The sequence below is a fragment of the Nerophis lumbriciformis genome, linkage group LG10 (assembly GCF_033978685.3).
Source record: "Nerophis lumbriciformis linkage group LG10, RoL_Nlum_v2.1, whole genome shotgun sequence".
In the NCBI taxonomy this organism is placed as follows: domain Eukaryota; kingdom Metazoa; phylum Chordata; class Actinopteri; order Syngnathiformes; family Syngnathidae; genus Nerophis; species Nerophis lumbriciformis.
In genome coordinates, this window is record NC_084557.2 from 40,332,442 (window position 1) to 40,354,022 (window position 21,581).

At 41.0% G+C, this 21,581-nt stretch overlaps 1 long non-coding RNA gene and 6 other non-coding genes across 7 annotated transcripts in view; 1 reads left to right on the plus strand and 6 right to left on the minus strand.

The window, feature by feature from the left end:
- The window catches only part of LOC133612314 (uncharacterized), a 48,090-nt gene that overhangs the window by 1,791 nt on the left and 24,718 nt on the right, over positions 1–21,581 (plus strand). Inside the window, exon 2 of the long non-coding RNA XR_009816105.1 lies at positions 7,000–7,024. This is a non-coding gene — a long non-coding RNA (uncharacterized lncRNA). The remainder of the gene's footprint in view (positions 1–6,999; positions 7,025–21,581) is intronic.
- On the minus strand, positions 9,932–10,005 carry trnan-guu (transfer RNA asparagine (anticodon GUU)). The gene has a single exon. It is a non-coding gene; the product is annotated as a tRNA-Asn (tRNA).
- trnan-guu (transfer RNA asparagine (anticodon GUU)) lies at positions 10,407–10,480 on the minus strand. Its single transcript has one exon. It is a non-coding gene; the product is annotated as a tRNA-Asn (tRNA).
- trnan-guu (transfer RNA asparagine (anticodon GUU)) lies at positions 10,874–10,947 on the minus strand. The gene has a single exon. It is a non-coding gene; the product is annotated as a tRNA-Asn (tRNA).
- Positions 11,490–11,563, minus strand: trnan-guu (transfer RNA asparagine (anticodon GUU)). The gene has a single exon. It is a non-coding gene; the product is annotated as a tRNA-Asn (tRNA).
- Positions 13,043–13,116, minus strand: trnan-guu (transfer RNA asparagine (anticodon GUU)). Its single transcript has one exon. It is a non-coding gene; the product is annotated as a tRNA-Asn (tRNA).
- Positions 14,596–14,669, minus strand: trnan-guu (transfer RNA asparagine (anticodon GUU)). The gene has a single exon. It is a non-coding gene; the product is annotated as a tRNA-Asn (tRNA).

The window sequence follows — 21,581 nt, forward strand, 5'->3', positions numbered from 1 at the left end:
CTGCTCGTGTCATGCAATTGTTTGCGTCATGCCTTGCCAAGTAAGTTTTGTTTATTTATGCCAAAGTTAGCGACTTTTTGTTTCATGTCCATAGTTCAGGCTAAGTGTTAGCTTTTGTTTCCTGCGTTAAGTTGTGCCTTCGCCTTGTGCAACTTTTTGTTTTCACCTATTTGAGAGTCAAGAATAAATATGTTCCTACCTGCTACCTTTGTCTGGGAAAGTCTGTTTGCATCCCGGGAGAACAATCCTCGCAGTAAGCTGCGAAAACCCCCTCGTCGTGACAGCAACATAACAAAAGGTGGAAAAAGTGAAGCGCTGTGAATAATTTGTGGATGTACTGTACATGAGCTCTCTCCTGTTTTTAAGGACCTTCTGCACAAATGTGAATCCCTCACAAGTGTTTGACCGGAGCTCACAAGCCACCATTGTAATAACCCAAATGATAAAAAAAGAGAGGACCTTAAACGGAACCTTGAGGAATACCACTAGTATAACTGAAGAAATTGAACAAAGGACTACTGACTGCATGTGAAGTAAACATGCTAAAGAAACACCTTACTTACATAAATCACATTACCAAAAAAATGCTGCCAAAAAGAAGAGGACTTAAAGGGGTGCCTTGAGGAACGCCTCAGTTATGTAACTCACAAGTTAGGACTGCAATGTTCTGTTTGCTGGCAGGATTAAAGTGGCAACGTCTTTACAGTGGTCTAAGTTCCTCTACACAACAGGAGCACTCTAGTGTTTTTAGGAATTTGCTGCAAAAATGTTTGCCTCCCACGTTTTGAACTGAACTCGGGGGGCCTGGCGGCCTGATTTGGCCCCCAGGCTGCCAGTTGAATAACATGCTGTGCTACTTTAGACACCTTGCAGCACAAATACAACCAACACTGCTTAGATGGTGACAGCAGTGGCGAGGTCATGCTCCAGACGTGGACAAAAGTATTTGGCCAAATGGCCATTCCGTCTGCAGGGCGTGACAACTGGCGAAAATGATGAACAGTTGGCAGCTATAGCGGCTTCAGACTTTTCTGTACAAGATGTTGGAGTCGATTTGTGAGGTCGGCAGTCTCGTTTGGCTGTGCCATGCCCATCCGAGCGTGACTGAATGTTATAGCTTCACCTTTATCTTTAGTTTTTAAGCCAAAATGTGTCCGTTCTCCCTTTTCTGTCTACACACTGTGTCTGCTTGTAAGTACTCCGCGACTGTGCACTGCCTAACACGCTTGTCTGCTCGTAAAACCAACAATGTCACCACGTGACGACAACGAGGTGGCGGAGGGGTGGTGGACCGGTACTTTTTAGAGGCGGTATAGTACCGAATATGATTCATTAGTATCGCGGTATACTGTAGACTGTATACCGTACAACCCTAGTTGGGGGTGCTTTTTTGTGGACTTCTGGATCTGCCTCCCGGGAGCCTTTTGGCCATAGAGAACAGCTACTGGGTCTCTGCCACACCAGAGTCCATTTGGAGAGACTGGAGGAGATGCTGATGAAGAGACAGGGCTGCGGAGATAGCACTGAGCGCCGGGACGGTCAGGCTTCACAGTGTCTTGGCTGAATGAGCAGGTATCAGACACCTCAGTCTCCTTAGACGCATCCTCGCTCATCCATGCGGACTGGACACTGGCCGAGTTAGTGGCGTCGGCTCTCTTGGTTGCTTTGTTGGGTCTGCTCCTGTCTCTGGCCATGCTCCCTCCACCCCAGCAGACGACGGCGCGGAACACCGCAGAGGCCACCACAGTGTATATGTTTCTTTTACTTTTTATTCATAGCTGTATGTAGAAGTGGCTGGTTGCATCAGCTCTGCTCTTTTAATGTCTTTAATGTCCTTTGTGTTCTTTGATGTTTCCCTCTTACACACATGTAAGAGGGATGTGTGCTATGGCTATGACTTGTTTTTTCCCTTGGCCTCAGTCTGGACCCCCTCTCCAGGGGCCCAGGCTTAGACCGTTTATTTTTTTTCTCCCCCTCCCCATTGTTTACCTGTATCTCACCTTTTTTGTAAGGGGCGCCGGAAGTTGGCAGACCCGTCAGCGATCCTGTTCTGTCTCCCTGTAATGTTTGTCTAATCTTAAATGGGATTGTGCTGAAAATTTGAATTTCCCATCGGGGATTAAGTATTTCTGATTCTGATTCTGATTCTGAATGACACGCCAACATTCTAAAGCGCATGCAGAGGCACAAGGGAAGAAGCTACCTCCAAACTTTGTCACAACACAGTGACAGTTTTCCAGGCCAAGCTGTTTACTCGCAGCAACTATATCAAATCACAGTCAAGTCAGGCGCAGCATTTTTTTGTCCCTCCCCAATTTCAAGGCAGCGAACTCAAGTGACCGCCTCTGCGCATCCCCGCTCTTGTTGAAGCAGATAAGATCCTGGGACATGAATGAGCTTTTGTGTGGCCTCTGAATGGAGCCCTGTGTCATGTCAGCAGACTTCTCAAACATCGTTTGGACGCAAAGAAGGGAAAGTCACAGTGGTCCCCACAGATGCCATTTTTCTGTTTTCTTTTTTACTCTTTTCCCAATGTCCTGCATGTAATGGAGCCCACGGCACAAGGATTATAGCCCTCATGGTACAGCAAGGTAGTGACAGATAACACCCCCTATCAAATCCACCGCAGAACAACTCCATTGTCTGCTGCGTAACTGAGGTGAAACCAACTTCGGGAGATTTACCTCCAGGTCCACGAGGTCTCTGCCTCCTCAGAACATCCCTAAATCACCTCGTGCTGGCTCATTGTTTTTGCGAGTTGAAAATTCCACAGACGGTATAGTCGGTTTTTCACTGCAGAACAGTCTCGCGGAAAAAAAATGCAAAAACCACAATGCATTAAATGCACATGCTAGAACAGAGCTGGGCAAAATCACCAAAAATGATTCCCGGGCGCGGCACCGCTGCTGCCCACTGCTCCCCTCACCTCCCAGGGGGTGAACAAGGGGATGGGTCAAATGCAGAGGACACATTTCACCACACCTAGTGTGTGTGTGACAATCATTGGTACTTTAAGTTTAAATATTTGGACTCGGTGGCCACATTGAGAGAAGAAAATGTGTCTGGGGTCAAATTCAGAGTTTATTCATATAGCCCTTAATCACAAGTGTCTCAAAGGGCTGTACAAGCCACAACGACATCTCAGATCCCACATCAGGGCAAGAAAAAACTCAACCCAATGGGATACGATGAGAAACCTTGGCGGGGTTGACCTCGGATAAGCGGAAGAAGATGGATGGATGGATGGATGGATGGATGAACTATGAACAATAAAACACTGAATATTAACATATGAACATCTTTTGCTTCTCAGACCAGCTCCTCGATAGTTGTGTATATTTTACAATCAAGCAAAACACAACAAAAATGTAACAAACAAGGGGTAATAAACATGTATGATATATTCTCAATTTTATGCTGAAATGTGTTGTAAAAATTTGCCACCGCATCTGTTTCTGACACTGCTGTGACGTAGATTACCCTAATAACTCCTATAACACCCAAATGCGCAGATTTCAACCATAATAATGGCGGCTACAGTTTTGATGTTAAAGGTCTAAAAAAATTATGTTGAACGTCCGGCGGGCCGGATTGAAAATCTTAATGGGCCGCATGTGGCCCACGGGCCGTATTTTGCCCAGGTCTGCGCTAGAAGGAGACATGCTAACAAACAACAACAATGAAGGAGATTGAGGGTTTCTTGTGTTTACTCCTTGGCTATTTTGGCCACAATAAGAAGACACATTTATCCTACTGGAGGCAGTAGGGAAAAAAAGGGCAACAGAAAACTGGAGACTCTGGACTAGGGTTGTCCCAATATTTTGGTACCGACACCAAAATGTATTTCAATACTTTTCTAAAGAAAGGGGACCACAAAAATGGCATTATTTGTTTCATTTTAACAAAAAATATTAGGGTACATTAAACATATGTTTCTCATTGCAATTTTGTCCTAGTGAACATACTAGACAACTTGTATTTTAGTTGTAAGTAAACAAACAAAGGCTCCTAATTAGTCTGCTGACGTATGCAGTAACATATTGTGTCATTTATCATTCTATTATTTTGTCAAAATTATGAGGGGCAAGCAGTAGAAAATGGATTATTAATCTACTTGTTCATTTACTGTTAATATCTGCTTATTTTCTGTTTTAACATGTTCTATCTACACTTCTGTTAAAATGTAATAATCACTTATTCTTCTGTTGTTTGGATACTTTACATTAGTTTTGGATGATACCACAAATGTAGGTATCGATGCGATACCAAGTAGTTACAGGATCATACATTGGTCATATTTAAAGTCCTCACGTGTCCAGGGACGTATTTACTGAGTTTATAAACATAATATGAATTTTTTTAAAAGGAAACAAGATTTTGTGATGCTAAAAAATATCGATGTAGTATCTACTCGATACACTTCTGTACTTAGTATCATTACAGTGGATGTCAGGTGTAGATCCACCCATGGCGTTTGTTTACATTGTGACGCCGGTGAGCTATTGTATCCTCCTACGGTGTGTAGTGAAGCATGTTTAGCTATTCCTCCTCCTCCAATGATAATAATACTTGTAAGAAACATACCTTATTTGTCGCCATGGAGACAAGGATTAGTGATTTAGAAGTAGCTAAAACACTGATTGTTTTGAATTGTGAACATTGATGTTAGCTGCTAGTCATGTTTTAAAACCCCTCTTCCTGAGGGCGTCTCAGTGTTATACTTCACTTTTATCGTTAGTTTTTAAGCCAAAATGCGTCCATTCTCCCTTTTCTGTCTCCACACTGTGTCTGCTTCTAAGTACTCGTGATTGTGCGCTGCCGAACATGCTCCTCTGCTCGTAAAACCAGCAATGTCACGTTAAAAAAAAAGGGGGGCTGGGGGGACCGGTACTTTTCAGAGGCGGTATAGTACCGAATATGGTTCATTAGTATCGCGGTACTTTACTAGTACCGGTATACCGTACAACCCTACTCTGGACTTAATAAACAGGGAGCCCCAATGGGTGACCCGATTTTGACGGCAGAATACAACGATTGGTGTTTAATCCCAGACAGTTCTGCTTGGTGTCGCGACTGTGTACTCTCTCTCTCTCTCTCGGCTACGTTGATTTTTCCTAATGCTCCGAGTGGGGCGCTAACCCAGCTCGCCGGCGTGAGAGGTAAGCGAGCTGACCACTGAGCTACAAGCACGAGGAATCTTGCGATCTTCACGAAGGAGACGTATCCATGGACAAAATTGTTTTTAAAATTAATTTTTCTTTTTGGCGTTTTTGCTGTTCTGTTGAGTAAAATCACGGTGTTTTCGGGGCAGGGTGATGTTTGGGGGCAACCCCAAAACCTTCTATGCCCTGGGGCCTGACTGTGGTACAATACTGTAGCATTTAAGTGTTGGCTACTTTGACCTCCTAGGACCTGGCCTCCACATAGATGGACATCACTTTTTTATAGACCACAATCCAACATTTTACCTGGTTTCCACTTACGTGGACACTGTACTGCCACCTAGTGGTGTATAAGGAGTATACCACACCACATGTTGGATGCAAGATGGCTGAAAACACATCTAAAAAGGTTGAGTCTTCCAAAGAGACCAAATAGCCAAGATGAGTTAAAAATGCATGCCATACAGGAGTTCGGATTTTAGGAGGATTCGGAGACCCATTTGATTCAAAAGGAGACTGAGGGCAATAGAAAAGGGTAGTGCTAGAGCAAAGCGGAGACTGTGGATGTGTAACACAGTGGCATTTAACTGTGGGCCATTGTAAGAGACACATTTCCTCCAAAAGGAGACTGAGTGCAGTAAGAAAAGGGAACGTGGCAAAAAACTGGACACTGCGGAGAATAATATAGTACAGGGGTCCCCAAACTTTTTGACTCGGGGGGCCGCATTCGGTTAAAATAATTTGGCCAGGGGCCGAGCTGTGTGTGTGTGTGTGTATATATATATATATACATATATATGTATACACATATATATATATATATATATATATATCATTCCTCGTGCACTAATTGACTGAAAGAGCGCGCACTTCCCGCGCGCTCGCCCGACACTGCGGCGCAATGATGTGACGTTATCGATGGGAAAACACATTTTTAGACGGATTTTTAAAAATTATAATAATAAAAAAAAAGAATACAAAATAAAAAAAATAAAAAAATTATATATATATATATATATATATATATATATATATATATTTTTTTTTTTTAACTTGGGATTTTCCGTGGGTCATATTTGGCCCGCGGGCCGTAAATTGGGGACCCCTGATATAGTAGCATTTGGTATAGCGGTATAGCTCGGTTGGTAGAGTGTCCGTGCCAGCAACTTGAGGGTTCCAGGTTCGATCCCCGCTTCCGCCATCCTAGTCACTGTCGTTGTGTCCTTGGGCAAGACACTTTACCCACCTGCTCCTAGTGCCACCCACACTGGTTTAAATGTAACTTAGATATTGTTACATACATAAAGCGCTTTGAGTCACTAGAGAAAAGGCGCTATATAAATTTAATTCACTTCACTTCACTTCAGCTGTTGGCTACTGTAAGGAGACATGTTTTAGTCAAAAGGAGACTAAGGGCAGTATGGAAATGGAGACTGTAGATGTGCGTTAATGTACAGTGTAACTCCAACGCCTGAAAAACTAAAAAATAGGAAAATGATAAAATATAAATAATCAAAAATGTATAAATGAAATAAACTACCGGCAACAAATTAAATTGCACATTGTTTAATATGATTATGAAATATCTGTAATAAGTTATACACCGCCTGTTTGTTAATGATTTACTTCATTAGAAATGTATTTTAGGACCAATTTAGATACAGTATAAGGTACAAGCGGTAGAAAATGGATGGATGGATCATGCAAACTTTGTATTCACTCTAATTTGATGTTGACTACATTACAAATAAATCCAGTCACCTGATTGGTTTAATTAGAACATAGGCCAATTAACTTTAATCATAAAGATTAACAAGCTCTTTTTCTACACTTTCAGGGCCAGCTGAAGCCTCCAAGGATGTGTAAGTACTTTGGTCATCTTCTACCCCAAGCACCAGCTGCACCCTTTTTTTACGACAGTACTGTACCTCTGCTTGTTATTGTTTTAGCTGCAAATATGTGACTTGGTGATTTGATGATTTCAGCAAAGGAACATTTACCTTTGCTGAAATCAATCAATATTAATTTACTATATCATTTTAATATTACCGCACATACTGTTTTGGGTTGGGCTCTCAGAGCGGCTGGGGCCGTACTTTGGCTCCCGCACACACTGGGAGACTAATATATTGTACATACAAATACATACACATCCTCACATACACACAAGTATTTGTACATTATAATGTACAGTATATTCATTCATTCATTGTGGTACTTACCCACATACATACGTACCTATGCTCCCACATTCATACACAAATACAGTACATACATACACAAATACAGTACATATATGCACACACATGGTACATACATCCACACACACATACCCCATACAAACATACATATACACATGCTGTACATACGCAAGCACACATGCATATAATCACGTTTCATCAAACATATATAAACATTGTTCCCCCCAGAAGAAACTGGTTAAAACACAGCGTGCTTAACCTATTGGTACTATAACAATCTACAAGGTTAATATAGTTCACTTTTCCTTCTTCCTTTCCATTTATCTGTTTTCTTTTGTAATTCAAGTTATCATTACATATGTGTATTGTTGCATTTGAAACAATTGTATTATTAATAATAGAGATCATTATTAGTATTATTATTCATTATCAATGATGCTATTTCTATTGATATTTTCATATTGTATTTGCTGATGCTGTTCTGTTGTTGTTGTTGTTGTTGTTGTTGTCTCTCTGTCTTATCCCCCTCTCGTCCCCGCAATTTCCCCCTCTGTCTTCCTTTGTTTCTCTTTCTATCCCCTCCTGCTCCGGTCCGGCTGAGCCAAACATATATATATATACTATATATATATATACAATATATATATATATATATGTCCCCCTAACGTATACAGCCGCACTGTATACATATATACTATTATATATATATTATTAAATCGATTAAAATCGATTATAAAAATAGTTGGCGATTAATTTAGTCATTGATTTGTTGGATCTATGCTATGCGCATGCGCAGAGGCAATTTTTTTTATTTACATTTTTTTTTTTTTTTTTTTTTTTTTTAATTTTTAATTTTTTTTATAAACAGCGCAGCTGTATAAGTTTGGGGACAGGGTCTTTCTGGAAAGCTATTGAGTTATGAATCATCATTTTTAGCCTGTGGTGATTTGACCCCAAGTGAGATTTTTTTTTGGTCTTAGGCCTGAACCTGTGGTGTTCAGTCTAAACCTAAATCCTGCAGTCAAGGAACAAGTCGTCCTTGGGTGGGCTGTGAAACGTTCGGTTAATCATATTTCTTACTTACTGCAATGAGGTGGCGACTTGTCCAGGGTGTACCCCGCCTTCCGCCCGATTGTAGCTGAGATAGGCTCCAGCGCCCCCCGCGACCCCGAAGGGAATAAGTGGTAGAAAATGGATGGATGGATGGATGGATTTTTAGCTTTTTACCGATTAGTGGTGATTCCACCCCAAGTTTATCTTTTTGGTTTTCGGCCTGAACCTGTGGTTCTCAGTCTAAACCGAAGTCCTGCATTAAAAAAACTTCGTCCCTGGGTGGGCTTGAACCACCAACCTTTCATATACAGCCGAACGCGCTAACCGATTGCACCACAGAGACATGTTTAATTGCCTGACAAGTCCATCAGTCCACAACAGGTGGGCTGTGAAACGTTCGGTCAATCATATTTCTTACTTAAATACCACCTGCAATTAAATAAATCATGTATCTTGGTATTGCACAATAACAAGGTATATATAGGACCAATTGATTTATAAAAAAAAACAAAAAAACTTTCATACAAAATATACTGTATAAGTTAGGGGTACACAGTCTATCTGGTGGTCCTCGGTCTGGAAGACTATTGAGTTATGGCGAATCATGATTTTTAGCTTTTGGCCGATTAGTGGTGATTTCACCCCAAGTTAAATTTTTTTGTTTTAGGCCTGAACCTGTGGTTCTCAGTCTAAACCTAAGTCCTGCAGTCAAAAAACACTTCGTCCCTGGGTGGGCTTGAACCACCAACCTTTCGATTAACAGCCGAACGCGCTGACCGATTGCTTTTGCAGACAAGGCCATCAGTCCACAACAGGTGGGCTGTGAAACGTTCGGTTAATCATATTTCTTACTTACTGCGATGAGTTGGCGACTTGTCCAGGGTGTACCCCGATTGTAGCTGAGATAGGCTCCAGCGCCCCCCGCGACCCCGAAGGGAATAAGCGGTAGAAAATGGATGGATGGATGGATTTTTAGCTTTTGACCGATTAGTGGTGTTTTCGGTTAACAGCCGAACGCGCTAACCGATTGCGCCACAGAGACTTGTTTAATTTTTTCGACAAGGCCATCAGTCCACAACAGGTGGACTGTGAAATGTTCAGTTGAATATATTTCTTACTTAAATTCCACCCGCAATTTTTCCACAAATTTGAAACGTTTTTAAATCCACATTGAGCCAACACAATGTAGTGTAGTTTATAAATGGCAGTAGCATGGCCACCCTACTCAATCCACATTTAAAATACAAACACAGATAAATAAACTCATGCATGATTTGAATATCTTGGTATTGCAGAATAACAAGATATATATATAGGACCGGTTGATTTTTTTTTTTTTAAACCTTTCATACAAAATATACTGTATAAGTTAGGGGTACACGGTCTATCTGATGGTCCTCAGTCTAGAAAACTATTGAGTTATGGCGAATCATGATTTTTAGTCTGGGATTCGACCCAAAGTTTAATTTTTTTGTTTTAGTCATGAACCTGTGGTTCTGCAGTTAAAAAGGGCCACGTCCCTGGGTGGGCTTGAACCACCAACCTTTCGGTTAACAGCCGAACGCGCTAACCAATTGCGCCACAGAGACTTGTATAATTGGTAGACAAGGCCTTCAGTCCACAACAGGTGGGCTGTGAAACGTTCGGTTAATCATATTCCATCCATCCATCCATCTTCTTCCGCTTATCGGAGGTCGGGTCGCGAGGGCAGCAGCCTAAGCAGGGAAGCCCAGACTTTCCCCTCCTCAGCCACTTCGTTGTTGGGATGTCCATAAAAGTTATGAACAGAATCGGTGACAAAGGGCAGCCTTGGCGGAGTCCAACCCTCACTGGAAACGTGTCCGACTTACTGCCGGCAATGCGGACCAAGCTCTGACACTGATCGTACAGGGAGCGGACCGCCACAATCAGACAGTCCGATACCCCATACTCTCTGAGGCCAAACCTGTGGTTCTCAGTCTAAACCGAAGTCCTGCATTAAAAAAACTTTAGTCCCTGGGTGGGCTTGAACCACCAACCTTTCGGTTAACAGCCGAACGCGCTAACCAATTGCGCCACAGAGACTTGTTTAATTGCCAGACAAGTCCATCAGTCCACAACAGGTGGGCTGTGAAACGTTCGGTCAATCATATTTCTTACTTAAATTCCACCTGCAATTACATAAATCAACTTGTGTATTATTTGAATATCTTGGTATTGCACAATAACAAGGTATATATATAGGACCAATTGATTTATAAAAAAAACAAAAACTTTCACACAAAATATACTGCATAAGTTAGGGGTACACAGTCTGTGTGGTGGTCCTCGGTCTGGAGACTATTGAGTTATGGCGAATCATGATTTTTAGCTTTTGACCGATTAGTGGTGATTCCACCCCAAGTTTCATTTTTTTTTGTTTTAGGCCTGAACCTGTGGTTCTCAGTCTAAACCTTAGTCCTGCAGTAAAAAACACTTCGTCCCTGGGTGGGCTTGAACCACCAACCTTTTGGTTAACAGCCGAACGCGCTGACCGATTGCGCCACAGAGACCTGTTTAACCAGCACACAAGGCCATCAGTCCACAACAGGTGGGCTGTGAAACGTTCGGTCAATCATATTTCTTACTTAAATTCCACCTGCAATTAAATAAATAAACTTTTGTATTATTTGAATATCTTGGTATTGCACAATAACAAGGTATATATATAGGACCAATTGATTTATAAAAAAAACAACTTTCATACAAAATATACTGTATAAGTTAGGGGTATACAGTCTATCTGGTGGTCCTCGGTCTGGAAGACTATTGAGTTATGGCGAATCATGATTTTTAGCCTTTGACCGATTAGTGGTGATTTCACCCCAAGTTAAATTTTTTTGTTTTAGCCCTGAACCTGTGGTTCTCAGTCTAAACCGAAGTCCTGCAGTCAAAAAACACTCCGTCCCTTAGGGGTATACAGTCTATCTGGTGGTCCTCAGTCTAGAAAACTATTGAGTTAAGGCGAATCATGGTTTTTAGCCTGTGATTCGACCCAAAGTTTAATTTTTTTGTTTTAGTCATGAATCTGTGGTCCTGCAGTCAAAAAGGGCCACGTCCCTGGGTGGGCTTGAACCACCAACCTTTCGGTTAACAGCCGAACGCGCTAACCGATTGCGCCACAGAGACACCGTGAGGTTTCAAGTTTACACGAATATTCGGAGACTTGTTAAATTGCCAGACAAGGCCATCAGTCCACAACAGGTGGGCTGTGAAACATTCGGTTAATCATATTTCTTACTTAAATTCCACCTCAATCAATCATCAATCAATCAATGTTTATTTATATAGCCCTAAATCACAAGTGTCTCAAAGGGCTGCACAAGCCACAACGACATCCTCGGTAAGGAGCCCACATAAGGGCAAGGAAAAACTCACAACCCAGTGGGACGTCGATGTGAATGACTATGAGAAACCTTGGAGAGGACCGCATAAGTACTTCCCTGGGTGGGCTTGAACCACTAACCTTTCGGTTAACAGCTGAACGCGCTAACCGATTGCGCCACAGAGACTTGTTTACTTGGCAGACAAGGCCATCAGTCCACCACAGGTGGGCTGTGAAATGTTCGGTTGAATATATTTCTTACTTAAATTCCACCTGCAATTTTTCCACTAACCTTTCGGTTAACAGCTGAACGCGCTAACCGATTGCGCCACAGAGACTTGTTTACTTGGCAGACAAGGCCATCAGTCCACAACAGGTGGGCTGTGAAACGTTCGGTTAATCATATTTCTTACTTAAATTCCACCTGCAATTAAATAAATAAACGTTTGTATTTTTTGAATATCTTGGTATTGCACAATAACAAGGTAAATATAGGACCAATTGATTGATTAAAAAAAAAAACTTTCATACAGAATATATACTGTATAAATTAGGGGTACACAATCTATCTGGTGGTCCTCGGTCTGGTAGTCTATTGTGTTATGGCGAATAATGATTTTTAGCCTTTGACCGATTAGTGGTGATTCCACGTGATTCCAAGTTTCATTTTTTTTGTTTTAGGACTGAACCTGTGGTTCTCAGTCTAAACCGAAGTCCTGCATTAGAAAAACTTCGTCCCTGGGTGGGCTTGAACCACCAACCTTTCGGTTAACAGCCGAACGCGCTAACCGATTGGGCCACAGAGACTTGCTTAATTGCTAAACAAGGCCATCAGTCCACAACAGGTGGGCTGTGAAATGTTCGGTTGAATATATTTCCTATTTAAATTCCACCCGCAATTTTTCCACAAATTTGAAACGTTTTTAAATCCACATTGAGCCAACACAATGTAGTGTACTTTATTAATGGCAGTAGCATGGCCGCCCTACTCACTCTACATTTAAAATACAAACACAGACAAATAAACTCATGTATTATTTGAATATTTTGGTATTGCAGAATAACAAGATACAGTATATATAGGACCGGTTGATTTTTTTTTTTCTTAAACCTTTCATACAAAATATACTGTATAAGTTAGGGGTACACGGGCTATCTGGTGGTCCTCAGTCTAGAAAACTATTGAGTTAAGGCGAATCATGATTTTTAGCCTGTGATTCGACCCAAAGTTTCATTTTTTTGTTTTAGTCATGAATCTGTGGTCCTGCAGTCAAAAAGGGCCACGTCCCTGGGTGGGCTTGAACCACCAACCTTTCGGTTAACAGCCGAATGCGCTAACCGATTGCGCCACAGAGACACCGTGAGGGTTCAAGTTTACACGAATATTCGGAGACTTGTTAAATTGCCAGACAAGGCCATCAGTCCACAACAGGTGGGCTGTGAAACATTCGGTTAATCATATTTCTTACTTAAATTCCACCTCAATCAATCATCAATCAATCAATGTTTATTTATATAGCCCTAAATCACAAGTGTCTCAAAGGGCTGCACAAGCCACAACGACATCCTCGGTACAGAGCCCACATAAGGGCAAGGAAAAACTCACAACCCAGTGGGACGTCGATGTGAATGACTATGAGAAACCTTGGAGAGGACCGCATAAGTACTTCCCTGGGTGGGCTTGAACCACTAACCTTTCGGTTAACAGCTGAACGCGCTAACCTATTGCGCCACAGAGACTTGTTTACTTGGCAGACAAGGCCATCAGTCCACAACAGGTGGGCTGTGAAATGTTCGGTTGAATATATTTCTTACTTAAATTCCACCTGCAATTTTTCCACTAACCTTTCGGTTAACAGCTGAACGCGCTAACCGATTGCGCCACAGAGACTTGTTTACTTGGCAGACAAGGCCATCAGTCCACAACAGGTGGGCTGTGAAACGTTCGGTTAATCATATTTCTTACTTAAATTCCACCTGCAATTAAATAAATAAACGTTTGTATTTTTTGAATATCTTGGTATTGCACAATAACAAGGTAAATATAGGACCAATTGATTGATTAAAAAAAAAAACTTTCATACAGAATATATACTGTATAAATTAGGGGTACACAATCTATCTGGTGGTCCTCGGTCTGGTAGTCTATTGTGTTATGGCGAATAATGATTTTTAGCCTTTGACCGATTAGTGGTGATTCCACGTGATTCCAAGTTTCATTTTTTTTGTTTTAGGACTGAACCTGTGGTTCTCAGTCTAAACCGAAGTCCTGCATTAGAAAAACTTCGTCCCTGGGTGGGCTTGAACCACCAACCTTTCGGTTAACAGCCGAACGCGCTAACCGATTGGGCCACAGAGACTTGCTTAATTGCTAAACAAGGCCATCAGTCCATAACAGGTGGGCTGTGAAATGTTCGGTTGAATATATTTCCTATTTAAATTCCACCCGCAATTTTTCCACAAATTTGAAACGTTTTTAAATCCACATTGAGCCAACACAATGTAGTGTACTTTATTAATGGCAGTAGCATGGCCGCCCTACTCACTCTACATTTAAAATACAAACACAGACAAATAAACTCATGTATTATTTGAATATTTTGGTATTGCAGAATAACAAGATACAGTATATATAGGACCGGTTGATTTTTTTTTTTTTTAAACCTTTCATACAAAATATACTGTATAAGTTAGGGGTACACGGGCTATCTGGTGGTCCTCAGTCTAGAAAACTATTGAGTTAAGGCGAATCATGATTTTTAGCCTGTGATTCGACCCAAAGTTCCATTTTTTTGTTTTAGTCATGAATCTGTGGTCCTGCAGTCAAAAAGGGCCACGTCCCTGGGTGGGCTTGAACCACCAACCTTTCGGTTAACAGCCGAACGCGCTAACCGATTGCGCCACAGAGACACCGTGAGGGTTCAAGTTTACACGAATATTCGGAGACTTGTTAAATTGCCAGACAAGGCCATCAGTCCACAACAGGTGGGCTGTGAAACATTCGGTTAATCATATTTCTTACTTAAATTCCACCTCAATCAATCATCAATCAATCAATGTTTATTTATATAGCCCTAAATCACAAGTGTCTCAAAGGGCTGCACAAGCCACAACGACATCCTCGGTACAGAGCCCACATAAGGGCAAGGAAAAACTCACAACCCAGTGGGACGTCGATGTGAATGACTATGAGAAACCTTGGAGAGGACCGCATAAGTACTTCCCTGGGTGGGCTTGAACCACTAACCTTTCGGTTAACAGCTGAACGCGCTAACCGATTGCGCCACAGAGACTTGTTTACTTGGCAGACAAGGCCATCAGTCCACAACAGGTGGGCTGTGAAATGTTCGGTTGAATATATTTCTTACTTAAATTCCACCTGCAATTTTTCCACAAATTTGAAACGTTTTTAAATCCACATTGAGCCAACACAATGTAGTGTACTTTATAAATGACAGTAGCATGGCCGCCCTACTCACTCTACATTTAAAATACAAACACAGAAAAATAAACTCATGTATTATTTGAATATTTTGGTATTGCAGAATAACAAGGTATATATAGGACCAGTTGATTTTTTTTTTTTTCAACCTTCCATACAAAATATACTGTATAAGTTAGGGGTACACGGTCTATCTGATGGTCCTCGGTCTAGAAAACTATTGAGTTAAGGCAAATCATGATTTTTAGCCTGTGATTCGACCCAAAGTTTAATTTTTTTTTTTAGTCATGAACCTGTGGTCCTGCAGTTAAAAAGGGCCACGTCCCTGGGTGGGCTCGAACCACCAAGCTTTCAGTTAACAGCCGAACGCGCTAAATGATTGCGCCACAGAGACATTGTGAGTTTTAAGCTTACACAAATATTCGGCCCGCGGGCTGCGGTTTGGGGACCCCTGATTTACATCAACAATATGATTTTCCTGAGTGGCTGCACAGGACAGAAATTATGGAATGTATATCGCATACTTGCCAACCTTGAGACCTCTGATTTCGGGAGGTGGGGGGTGGTGGGCGGGGGGCGTGGTCGGGGGTGGGGCGGGGGGCGTGGTTGGGGGCGTGGTTAAGATATATATATATAAGAAATACTTGACTTTCAGTGAATTCTAGCTATATATATTTTTTTTTATTACACACATATATATATATATATATATATATATATATAAATAAATAAAAATAAATACTTGAATTTCAGTGTTCATTTATTTACACATATACACACACATAACACTCATCTACTCATTGTTGAGTTAAGGGTTGAATTGTCCATCCTTGTTCTATTCTCTGTCACTATTTCAGAACACACACATTATACAAATATACATTATAAAATCAATAAGAAAACGGGAGCTCTAATTTGGGAGTCTGAATTAGGATCAGAAGTTCCTATATAAACATTGCGCACTCACGTCGCCATTTTGTATTGATTACTGCAGCTGTGCACTGGATTCATTCACAAATACAAACTACAACTCACAAACACTTTAGAGTTAGGCTCCACCATCAGAATGTGTACTTAAACTTATAAAGATCACATGGATATTATTCAGTGAGTTAAACTAACCTGTTATACAGGAGGAAAAAGCACACAGGACGTTTCAATTGTTCACAGACTGGTCGCTCTCATCAGAATGACAAGACACTTCCGGTCTGCAGGTGATAGCATTCAATTGGGAAGAAACGCCCTACTGCCCCCTACTGACCAATGTGAATACTGATAAATGTGTAATGACAGCTCCAAAAACGAATTCAAACCACAAAATAAAATAAATAAATCAACACAAAAATGTGACACATTATGGGTGGGTCACATATGCATGTACACTAGATGGCAGTATTGTCCTGTTTAAAAGTGTCACAACATTGCTGTTTACGGCAGACGAACTGCTTTGCAGTAGACAAAGACTTGACTGCTGTTGTTGTGTGTTGTTACCGCGCTGGGAGGACGTTAATGAAACTGCCTAACAATAAACCCACATAAGAAACCAAGAACTCGCCCTCGATCATTAGCTGTTTACATTGTGGGAAAGCGGACGTGAGAACAGGCTGTCAACACGTCACTCAGGTCCGCATGGAGCTGGAGGGGGCGTGGCCTCCAGCTCCGCCTGAATTTCGGGAGATTTTCGGGAGAAAATTTGTCCCGGGAAGTTTTCGGGAGAGGCGCTGAATTTCGGGAGTCTCCCGGAAAATCCGGGAGGGTTGGCAAGTATGGTAAGATTTAAGATACGGAAAGTGACAGGTATGGTCGGATCAGTCTAGCACAGAGGTGTCAAACTCGTTTTTATTGAGGGCCACATCTCAGTTATGGTTGCCCTCAGAGGGCTGATTTTAACAATAAGTAACATATTAATATACATGTATATATACAAACCCCGTTTCCATATGAGTTGGGAAATTGTGTTAGGTGTAAATATAAACGGAATACAATGATTTGCAAATCCTTTTCAACCAATATTCAGTAGAATATGCTACAAAGACAACATATTTGATGTTCAAACTGATAAACATTTTTTTTTTTTTACAAATAATCATTAACTTTAGAATTTGATGCCAGCAACACGTGACAAAGAAGTTGGGAAAGGTGGCAATAAATACTGATAAAGTTGAGGAATGCTCATCAAACACTTATTTGGAACATCCCACAGGTGAACAGGCAAATTGGGAACAGGTGGATGCCATGATTGGGTATAAAAGTAGATTCCATGAAATGCTCAGTCATTCACAAACAAGGATGGGGCGAGGGTCACCAATTTGTCAACAAATGTGTGAGCAAATTGTTGAACAGTTTAAGAAAAACCATTCTCAACCAGCTATTGCAAGGAATTTAGGGATTTCACCACCTACGGTCCGTAATATCATCAAAGGGTTCAGAGAATCTGGAGATATCACTGCACGTAAGCAGCTAAGCCCGTGACCTTCGATCCCTCAGGCTGTACTGCATCAACAAGCGACATCAGTGTGTAAAGGATATCACAACATGGGCTCAGGAACACTTCAGAAACCCACTGTCAGTAACTACAGTTGGTCGCTAACTGCTGTAAGTGCAAGTTAAAACTCTTCTATGCAAGGCGAAAACCGTTTATCAACAACACCCAGAAACGCTGTCGGCTTCACTGGGCCTGAGCTCATCTAAGATGGACTGATACAAAGTGGAAAAGTGTTCTGTTTTCTGACGAGTCCACATTTCAAATTGTTTTTGGAAACTGTGGACGTCGTGTCCTCCGGACCAAAGAAGAAAAGAACCATCCGGATTGTTATAGGCGCAAAGTTGAAAATCCAGCATCTGTGATGGTATGGGGGTGTATTAGTGCCCAAGACATGGGTAACTTACACATCTGTGAAGGCGCCATTAATGCTGAAAGGTACATACAGGTTTTGGAGCAACATATGTTGCCATCCAAGCAACATTACCATGGACGCCCCTGCTTATTTCAGAAGACAATGCCAAGCCACGTGTTACATCAATGTGGCTTCATAGTAAAAGAGTGCGGGTACTAGACTGGCCTGCCTGTAGTCCAGACCTGTCTCCCATTGAAAATGTGTGTCGCATTATGAAGCCTAAAATACCACAACGGAGACCCCCGGACTGTTGAACAACTTAAGCTGTACATCAAGCAAGAATGGGAAAGATTTCCACCTGAGAAGCTTAAAAAATGTGTCTCCTCAGTTCCCAAACGTTTACTGAGTGTTGTTAAAAGGAAAGGCCATGTAACACAATGGTGAACGTGCCCTTTCCCAACTACTTTAGCACGTGTTGCAGCCATGAAATTCTAAGTTAATTATTATTTGCAAAAAAAAAAACAAAGTTTATGAGTTTGAACATCAAATATCTTGTCTTTGTAGTGCATTCAATTGAATATGGGTTGAAAAGGATTTGCAAATCATTGTATTCCGTTTATATTTACATCTAACACAATTTCCCAACTCATATGGAAACGGGGTTCGTATATTTAGTAGGAAAAGATTTAGCATATTATTTGCAGGCTTTCGCGGGCCACATAAAATAATGTGGCGGGCCAGATTTGGCCCCCGGGCCTTGAGTTTCAAACCGGTGGGCTCGCAGGAGCGTTTGTAGGGGGAGGGGCGAGCCAGCATAATGTACAATGGTGCCCTGATGCAGCATCATAGTCCAAGGTCAAAAATAGTAATTTTTTGGGTTTCTTAATCACTCGGGTTAATTTGCCATTCGGGGATGGTCTGGGAACACAAACCCCACAAATAGCGCCCTAGGGCAGTGCAGTCCAAGCCCGCTACTTTTTGTCTTTTAATAGAAAATTACAATATTTGTCACAAAAATAGGCAAAAATCAACCTGAATCACCATGGCGTCGGATCTCATGCTTTTCATGCATGGGGAACATCTGCCCTGACTCACTTGAAATGGATTTCTAATGGTTTAAACTATGAAATCCGCCAAATGACCAATGGAAATAAAGGGATGACTTTGTGAAAATGGAAAAAGAACATTTTTTCCCCTGGGTTGTTGTAGTTTACAAAGAAGGAAGCGTGTCCTTTGCTTTAATAGGCAAGGTTTGTCAAAGACGAGGCAGGGGCTGCATGCTTCCTGGAATCATTTTAGTATAAACATGTATTTTTGTGTACAAGTGTACGTGTGTGTGTGTGTGTGTGTGTGTGTGTGTGTGTGTGTGTGTGTGTGTGTGATCCTTGATAAACATCAGAGCAGTGCAGGACTCATGAGAGCTGACAGCGGTGTGTTAAGAGTGTACTCCGCAGCAAAATATCACACACACACACACACACACACACACACACACACACACACACACACACACACACACACACACACACACACACACACACACACACACACACACACACACTCCGAAAAATGCCTACCTCTTCAGGACCAGCCTTTCTAGATATATAAAGATTTGTATTTACAACATTAATGATACATATTATGTAAAAATATAGGAAATGTAAGTATTTAATCAATTTTTTTATTTTTTTATTGTAATTGGTTTTTAATCTTCATTATTTACTTCAAGTTATAACAGTATGTCATAGAGACATACTGTTATAACTTGAATACATACTGTATTTATTTTATTTTTTAAATTAATTTTGGCCAAAGGGGCTGCATCTTAATTTCTTACACACACTTGTTATTACATATGTTGGCCAGAGGGGAAGCACTTTTAAAACGACACACAGTCAATTTGAAAAATCCCTCCTTTTTGGGACCACCCTAATTTTGATTTCACCACCAGGGGTGTTAATGAGACATTCTCTATTAGATGCAATGGTTTTCTGTATGATTTTGGTCCTAACTTGTTCACCAGTCCTCATATGGAAGGTACTTTTCCTTGTTGATGTCTCAAGAAGGGTAAAAATACACGCCTATCGTTCACAATCCTTATGAGAGGCAAGAAGACAAAAGTTTTTTTTTTTTTTTTTTGCATTTTTAACCATGGGCTCGTTCTAGCTGGCTAGCAATCAAACCATTCGGCCTCGAAATCACTTTAAAAATGCATTTAAAAACCGTCAACAATACGTTCTGTAACCTATAAAATAACCAAACTGTAGCAACATTGTTGTTGTAAGAGTGAACACTGAGGAACTACACCAATCTGTACTGGGTGAAAAACATGAACAATATCTGTAAAGTATTATTTCATGTTTTGTTTGTACACAGCTCGCTCGACAGTATATGTACTGTAGTTGTAATAACAAGCATAACGTGCTGCATGTATCATGACCAATAGTATAGTAACTCACTCGATAGACAGTTGTCTGTTTGGTCCAGCTAGCCGGGGAATTTTTTTTTTGTTGATTTATGTCAGCTTAGCTTGACTCAAAGTTCCACATTTACACCGTCAAGTAAAGTTTAAAAGCTGCCCACTGGTATATTGATTATTGATTAACTCTTAGCAGTTTTAGCACTCTATTTATCTCAATGTGTAGCATTAAATCTGTGAATAATTATTAAAATGCTGGATATTTAATAAATTGGATGCTTAATAATCTTATGATACCTCCACATTGGTGCCTCTCTCTCTCTCTCTCTCTCTCTCTCTCTCTCTCTCTCTCTCTCTCTCTCTCTCTCTCTCTCTCTCTGTGTGTGTGTGTGTTCTTGTATTTCTACCCTTCTTGAGACATCAACAAGGAAAAGTACCTTTCATATGAGGACCGGTGAACAAGTTACGACCAAAATCCTACAGAAAACCATTGCATCTAATAGAGAATGTCTCATTAGCACCCCTGTGGTGAAATCTATTAAAATGAGGGTGGTCCCAAAAAGGAGGGATTTTTCAAATTGATTTTAAAAGTGCTCCCCCTCTGGTCAACATATGAAATAACAAGTGTGTGTAAACATTTGAAGTGCTCCTCCTCTGGCCAACATATGTAATAACAAGTGTGTGTAAGAAATTTAAATAAGCCCGCTTTAGCCAAAATTAATAAAAATTAATACAAAAATATGTATATAGAGACATACTGTCATAACTTGAAGGAAATAATGAAGATTGAAAACTAATTACAAACAAATATTTTTTTAAATAACTAAAAGCTTACCTTTATTTATATTTGCATAGTATGTATATATTACTAATGTTGTAAATACAAATATTTATATATCTAGAAAGGGTGGTTCTAAAGAGGTAAGCATTTTTCAGAGGTCTCAAGAAGGCAACAAATACAAGAATGTGTGTGTGTGTGTGTGTGTTTGTGTGTGGGGGGGTTGTGTGCGTGTGTGTGTGTGTGTGGGGGGGGGGTTGTGTGCGTGTGTGTGTGCGAGTGTGGGTGTGTGTGTGTGTGCGGTTCGCGTTTGTTAAAGTATCTTTTTTACGTCATTGCAAATTGA